Genomic DNA, 8,999 nt, shown 5'->3' with positions numbered 1-8,999 from the left:
AAACACTTAAAATGATTTTAAACAAAATTTTAAATCTTTATTTTCTAAAATAATCACAATAAAGATTACATACTCATATACATAAATCATGTACATAAGTACATGTAAAAATATTTAACATGTAAAATAAGTAACATGTACATAAGTACAAGTAAAATATGAGCATGCTTTCTAAACATTTTGCTAATAAAAATGATTTAAAAATTCCAAAGGTAAAGTAAAACACAAACGTTTATGAACACATAAACGTACAACAATGCTCAATGACTACTTACATTCATAACCCTTTGACACAAAATCTGAATATTCCAGTTCGATGCTGATTGTTGACAGTTTGTTTGTGTTTTTTTGACAGATAATTTTCTCCTACGCGTATAATTCACTAATAATCTATGTTTTACTCCAATAAATTAAATTGTTAGATGTATAGTATTCAGCTGTAAACGTACCCTTAAAGTGATTATTCATTTATTACATTATATTTCCATTATTGACCTATGAAAAGCGGGGAAATACCTTCTGTTTCAAAAAGTAGCAACATCCGGAACAGGCCGAATATAAGTCCGATGTTCGTCGCGATCTGTTACGGCGAGTGGCGATATATGTCTAGGTTACCCGATGTTCCCCGAGTTGTATTACATGGCTAATACCTTAATATGTCTACCATTTTCTCGACATTTCATAGTATAAACTCATTTAAAAATGTTACATGTTTGTCACAAAAATAGTGTTGGTTGCTTACAAAGCACTTCACCTTAAAATCGGTTTCGAACCCAGAACATAGGCTGACCTAAATAAACGAATAACTTGTACAAAACTTAGAACAGCAGAATCTATTCAGATTTGTAAATCTTGCAACCTTATTATATCGGATACTGTTTTATCACAAGATATTTTAGTATTGCCGGTTTGTGTTAAATACAAGTTATAAACATTGTGGTCATGAAATAGTTCAGTCCATAATGACAATGAATTGCTTTAACCAACGTGGACATTTGTTTGCTCTCAAAACTGTATTTGTATATTTTATTATATTATGATTACATATAAAGTTTGTTTTGCTGCATTATTACACTTCGAGTTTGATTGAAAACATTAGCCAGAACGATTAGTATCCCAATACACCTAAAGAGAACAATATCGATCACATATTACCATCAGTTTTATGGAAAAGATAACTCAATACTGATGTTTGGTTTGGTAGTTCACTTTAGCATCAACCCTCAAATATGTGTAAACATAATATCAATAATCGACACGGGTTTATGTTTGAACTTTTTGCTACTGAGCATGTTTCTGTAGCCTTATGCATATATACTTATGGCCAAAAGTCTTGTCCGGTCTACAAAAACTACAATATCTGTATTGTTTTATATCGCACGCTCATAAATTTGGTATCGATGGAAAGAGGACTTTAATATGCATTCCATGAAAAATGAATTTTGGAATTTGAGCCAGTACTGCCGGTTCAGTAATGTGATGAAAATTGACATTGAGGATTTGCAAGGCACAAATGATTGCGTTGAGTGTGTTTTAAATTCAACGGCGTTTTCAATAGTGTGTATGACCCCCATTAACCCGAGTGAGTTCAGTGCACTTTTTACGTATTGACGCTACAAATCTGTGCAGGAATCTAGCCGGTAGTCCCAAACGTGTTCGATTGGATTCATATCCGGCGATAACGCCGGCCATGGTAACGTTTGGACATTGTTTGCCGCCAGGAAGTTTCGAGTCAGCCTTGCAGCATGGGGCCGGGCGTTGTCCTGCTGTAGGACAGTACCTGGATGGGCAGTAAGGAATGGGAGAACAATCGGCTGCAACACCTGGTCTACGTAACGTTGTGCAGTTAAGCCATTGCCGCGTCCTCGACCATATTCGAGGAATACAAGTTGGGTTTTATGATGGTGTGTAAACCCTGCCCAAACCATAACGCTCGGCCCACCCCAGCGGTCATTCTCAATGACACAGGCGTCCGTAAACCTCTCACCAGAGCGTTGATATACATGTTGACGTCGGTCGTTTGAATCAACGTTAAATTTACATTTCATTCGTAAACAGAACGGTTTGCCATTGATTCAAGGGCCATCTTCGATGACGTAACGCCCATGCTACCCGCAGACGCCTGTGATTGGGTGTTAATCTTGCTCCACGATATGGCCGTCGGCAACGTAACCCGACTGCCTTGAGACGTCGCCGTACCGTTCTGGCACTTATGCGAGGTCGATGACGAGCAGGTGTGTTTCGTGCCGTGTCATTTGGAGCGTTAAAACGATGACGTAAGTGTGTAAGCTGAATATGCCTATCCTGACGTAACGTCGTTTCACTTGGCCGTCCGGAACGTGGGAGATCTGCCACGGTGCCATGCCTTGCGAATTTTGTACGTAATCGACGAATGGTTTTCCCGAAAAGACGGGCTACATGTGCGGCAGTTGCACCAGCCTCAAGTTGGCCTATAGCGCGCACGCTGCTCATTTGAAAGCTTCATTTTATAATGAAAATCAATATTTTCTTCAAATATTCTGATGTCTTCCGATCTGGATATCGTTAGACAAGAGGATAAGGTAAATCTTTTTACCCAATTGGTCACAATTCTGTATACATGAGGGCGCACGTGAAAAACGTCGCCGGTAGTGTATCTCCATTGTTAGAGCGCAGACGACTATCAAAACTCAGAAACCGGTTTGAAATACACGCGGTATAAAGTAGGCAAAATTTCAAGGTCGTAACTTCACGCGTTTGAAAGATATTATGGAAACCAATACCGGTTATATCATTTGTGTACAATGCATGTGTCTAATACAACCGATAACTGATACTTTATAACAATAATTGTTTGTAAATGCATCTTCACCCCGTAAGGTATGTTTTTTATAAATAAAGTATTAAGAAGGTGGCCCGATATTGGATATACGGGGCAAAGAATCTATATCGGTTGAGAGAGAATCTCGAAACAAAATATAGTTTTCTGCTCCCCTTAGTCCCATAGCACGGATCACTTCTTGCCCCGTAACTTATAAATTGCTCCAATGAAGTTACGTCATTCATGTTGGAGGCAGAATATCATACAATATGATTGGATTGCAGATGCATAAAAAGCCTTGATCATCGAATGCCATTTACGCGTCATTATACTAAAATCCTAAACGAACCAAACGTGTTTTATCATGCTGTTCTCAATCTTTGGTGCAAACTTAAGACACATCAATTAAACATACACATATTCCTTGCAGTCCCGCTGACAAGAAAGTAGTGTTTTGTTAGTTTAAGGCTAAAAGCGTATGATGGTTGTCAATGTTACCATTAATAACAAGATTGTTTCATTAATACATTTTTTTCTTTTTTCAGCGAAGGATGATGTGTAAGCCATAGTTCCTATTACTTATCTTTGTAATATAACACGGACAATTGTTCAGGACGTCAGACGGTTAGACGTCAGTTTTCTTATGACTGTTTCGTCAAGTTCTTTCTTGGGAACAATATGGTGTATATTTACAAACCGCGAACCGCCATGACAAACCTACATAATATGAAAAACATTAGGAAAAAATAAACAAAAACAGCAACAAAGCTTCGCAACGAAGTTCTAAATAAAATCAATGAAAACTTGAGCCAACGTAAACTGTTTCTGTTTGGAACACATGCAGTAAAATCAGAAAAGCATGACAGAAAAAGAAATAATTCAGACACCATCGAAACCATAATAATGATGGATAAAGACATTGTAAAGGAAATAGATGGTACTTTAAACTTAAATTAGGATACAAAGCTGTTCTAGGTGTGATGTGAATAACATAACTCTGCATTCTAACAGCATTTATAGTTTAAACAGACTGTGATCTGCTATGGAATTTACTGCATACCACATGTCAAATGTTATGTGCTGATGGCGAGATAAAACATGTTATGGAGAGTAAGGTCGGATCAAAGAAAACAATACATTCATCAAAACAATTAAAGGTGCCAAACGTCAACTATTTGAATGTTTAAATGTGATGCGTATCACGAGATGATATTATATTTTTTTCAATGTGCTTCCTTGTTCATTTTTTTTTATTATCGAACAAATCAATCGTAAAATGACTGCCATTGTCCAATCCTTAAAATAAATTATTTCAAACATGTATTGTTGGAATAAGAGTGAGGTTTGTGGACTTAAACTGGTTTAAACCCCAAGTAAATTTACATTTTACTGACCGTTCCAAGGCGGTACCCAACAATCCTTGATAAACATACCTATTTTTGTTATATATAGTATGTATGCACTGTGCTGCTTTTTTACTGTTTTTTGCTGTTCTTCCATGTTTCTTGTTTGTGATTTTATGTTCTATGTGTTTGGCGTTAACCCAGTGCCATTAAACCGGGTTTATGTTTAAACTTTTTGCAACTGAGCTTATTTCTGTAGCTTTTCGCATAAATGTTGGGAATGTCGATCATCGTTTTTCGCATAAATATTGTGTTCACATACATTTAGACGTTATTATTTAAATTCAGATTTCAGTTTGAAATGATCTTTTTCAAAGTCTAACAATGTATATTTCTGAATAATTCATTTATACACTGTAATATAACTTAATACATTGAAATTATATTTCTTACAACTTCGTTAAGAACAAACCGATGAAAACTTACAATGCACGTCAACTGAGAATTTGCTTTAAACATGGAAAACGCTGACCTACTAGATGTATAATTTTTACAACACTAGGGATAGTCAAGCGAGGGCATATGACGGCATATTTCCTACAAAGAGCTAGCAGAGTAAGATATAAATATTTTAGAGAATTTCCTTGCACAACGACGGCATTTATTGATATGATAGGAATGTTTGTTTCTCGTCTCGTCTTAAGTATATTTGTATATCTTGTCACCAAATGACATCAGTTACTGCTGTGTCATCAAGAAAATAAGTATCGCCATTTAAGTTTTTAAGTCAATAATGGCAATTACTTATTCGAGTCAATGTGCATAACTGTTTACTCTCAATGCTGACATCAGTTACTGCTGTGTCATCAAGAAGATAAGTATCGCCATTTAAGTATTTAAGTCAATAATGGCAATGACTTACTCGAGTCAATGTGCATAACTGTTTACTCTCAGTGCTGACCAGTACAACTGTTGTGAAGTTAATTATTCTATCAAGTCTTTATCTGTATGTTTTAAGAAACGATTACTCACTATTGGCCTTTTTGGGTAGTTCATTTATGCACCAGACCCTGGAATGAATGACAATATTCGTACATATAATGGAATTAAAAACAACTTCCTTGGTTATATTATTTCAGTACAACCCATAACTGGCAATTGGTGACAATATTTATTGATATATGTTCCTTACCTTCGCACGGTATGTATATTATGCAGTTATCCACAAAAAACACGCTTGTCAACCACCCTTTAGGTTTCATTAAACTTTGATTTTAAGCGCAAAGAAGGACGCCATTAAACCTACACAAACATACATCTTTACGAGTAATTCCGTTCACAAGAGAGTACTGTTTTGTTTGCTAAATGAATTAAGCTTAAACTATAGTCGCTGCAGCCAATGAACTCACGATTTGCTTAATTTTGCGTTATTTTTTTCTACGTCAAGCACAAAGTGACATGAAAGCCAAGGTTTCTATTCGTCATTTACATAAACATGCATATACATTATTCAAACGTCACAGTGCGTGATGTTTCTTTTCCGACATTTAATTTTGGCATCGTTGTTTGTTCTTTCAAAATGATACCTATTATACAATTCGTAGTGATCAAAATATGGTTAAAGCTAGCCTAGGATTAATTTCTTTTCCAAAATAGAGCGTAGATTGTTTGCTCGATTTTGAAATATTCAATTGTAATTCAGTGAAAACGTTCTAAATTCAAAGTTCAAAAAGATTTTAGAAATGTTTTAATAAAAATCACTAATATTGTTTTACCAAAGTTCACTGATTCTATTTGGACACGATATAGAATAAAAATTAAAGATCAGTCTACATCAAGGAAAGAATTATCATTCTAAGTTAATCAGTTTTTCATCAGGGTAACTTGTGCGAAACATATCTTCACGGCAACCGCTTTAGAAAAATGTCAGTATTGTATGATGCCAGGGACTAAACAATGCTCAAGCACGCATCAAACATGCTGATTGAAGACACCGTTAGAGGAAATTTGGCTCTTGCCATAATCTAGCATAGAAAAGTGCGACATGAGTAAAGCCATGTTATCAACAAGTGGAATAAGAATTACCATTATAAATATTGCAAGCAGAATTGTTACTTTAAACAAAACTGCAGTGTTCATCATTCAAGTAGATCATAATATGTATACTCATATGAACCGTTATACTGCTCATCGTTGGCAAATACAAATGTATAATATATTTGACATGTTTTTACTTTGTTAAGATCGAAAACCGTCCTGCTTTCTTACATTCCGTTTCACTAGTATTTGGAGTACAAGAACAAAAAGGATACTAGTTACAATACTCCTTGAGATTAGTTACCGATAATCTAAAGATTTGCCTTGTACTGTCTTGAAAAAAGAGGGGAACGCTAAACTCTAACATAGTCATATAAGACAAACTATACAATACCAATCCCAATGCGAAATGGTCATATAATAACAAAGATATGTGTTTATTTGACTCAAATCTTTAAAAGAAAAATCTTTTTTTTATTATGAATTGAATCGGATATATCGTTTTCATAATGAAACGAACAAGATCTTTTGTGTTAAATATAGACTTAGATTAATTGCAAGGTTGGGGGTGTTGTTGTTGTTTTTCTTGTTAAAAACTCTTACTTCAGGCAAAAGTGAATGAACAATAATCACTGTATACATACAATATAAACATTACTGTATGCCTCCGTTTTAAATAACTGCACACTTTTTGTTGATAGAAAAACTCGTTGAAATCAGTTTATTCCCTTAAAAATAAGTGCGAAAAGCTAGCATTGATGCACATCCTCGGCTTTACGTTACGGTTTCCAACAACAATAGTAATGAGTGCTCACCGATCCTAAACGCTGCATATAAATCCCCTGCAAGGTTATTACACAAGCACATCCACGTTTGAAATCAATTATAGCTTATCGTCTTGAATACCTGAAAATATAAATTGATAGAAATGTGATCAATCTTTATACGCGTATCCGGTTGTGGCGGTGTTTTTATTTTAGCCACATTAGATTTTAGGTCTTAACTTTATGAAAGACCACAAACACAATTGTTCACTGTTTCTTTCTTTATTTATACAGTTTTAACAATTTTAATTCCAATAACAATTCACAGTAAATGTCCTAAATAGTGAATATTAAGTGATGAATTTATTTCCAGATGTTAACACTTTCTCACTATTATAATCCAACAATTTGTCAAATAATCCAATTTATAATTGATAGTCCGATGTTATAAACCTTTTTAAATTCTTTTTATTTAACTCCTTTTAAATCACTTTTAACTCTTTTTAATTCTAACTCCTTTCAATTTATTTGTTTAACTCTTTAATTCTAACTTTTCTAACTCTCTCCTTAACGCCCAAGAAAGGCCTTTTATAATATTATTTACCGCCAAAACCAACATTAAGTGCACAAGTATTGTGAGTAGCACGAATTCATGTGTTATTCGTGCGACTCCACCGGAGCAATGACACCGTTGAATAACACCGGTAGACTCATAGCGATTAGTTACAAGGTCAACGGTGCAAAGGAAAAAATGTTATAAACTGTAATATTGTTATATGCTTAAGATAATACAAATTAAAGTTAAAACATATGATAACCATATAACATCTGTATAACATAAGAATCAATCTCAAAAGTATTGTTTATTTAACTAATTCATATTAGAATAAAAGTCTGTTTTTTTCGTGATGTTCACGACACTCCCGGCGCAACAATAATTAATATTTTATACACACACAAATTAGTTAACTTTGGCATGGAATTATTAACCATGAATGCATTTTTATGACAATTAAACAAATAACAAGTAATAAGTTACACTGTTAACAAGGCGTATCAATAATATTTACAATGAAAATTAATACGAATACAGTTCATATTTCAACATATTTTTTTATTTATTTTTTTATTTTTCAAAAATCAAGAATCTTCGCGAAGGCGACCTTCCCCTTATCAAAGTTTTTCTGTACGTCTCTGATTAAAGTTAACACATTGTTTGATTTTTTCCCTGGCCGTTTTTGATGATTCACGTACAGGACGTTGTTGACGAGTAGATTGATGAGCACTTAAGTCTTTATCTCCAGACAAGGTTGCGCATTTGGCACTGATACCCTGGCTACTAGAATATTCAACCGGAAACAGCAAGTTGATAGGTCTGTTCATAACACTTCCGGTGGACGTACGAAGCGCACCTGAACGAACCAACCCATCACGGCTTAAATGAAACTGCAATATTTTTCCAAGTTTCCACTGTCCTCGCGGTCAATCTTCCTTTATTAGTACTATGTCTCCAACATTTGGAGACTGATGGGATTGCACTCTTTGACACTTTAACTTGTTTTGGATCCTTTCTCTTAAACTTAAGAGGTATTAATTTCTCCAAATATTCCAAAATGCGTTAAGAAGTTGTTCACCCTTTTTCCACAACTCTAACAACTTGTCCTTATGAGTGTAATGAACTTTATAATCAGGGTCATCACTTAAGATATCACTTTCTGGTATCCCAGATTTGGGGTTCAAACATAGGAAATGTCTTGGAGTTATTGTCACTGAGGAATTTAGGTCATCTCCTATGTACGTCAACAGACGGGAATTAACTATAACTTCGGCCTCTTTTAACATGGTTTGTAGTTGATCTTCTGTCAATATTTTTCTACCAACCGACTTCCTCAGAGCTCTTTTTACCAGCCCAACTAATCGCTCATAGAAACCTCCAATCCATGGTGCCCTCTCAACCATGAAAATCCATTTTATTCATTCATTTGATGAGAAATTGTGCACGTCTTTGCATTTAAGTACATTCGACCACACTAGCTTGATTGTATCACTTGATAA

Source organism: Mya arenaria, chromosome 14, assembly GCF_026914265.1.
Source record: "Mya arenaria isolate MELC-2E11 chromosome 14, ASM2691426v1".
Taxonomy (NCBI): Eukaryota; Metazoa; Mollusca; class Bivalvia; order Myida; family Myidae; genus Mya; species Mya arenaria.
Note: the sequence above shows the minus strand (reverse complement) of the source record.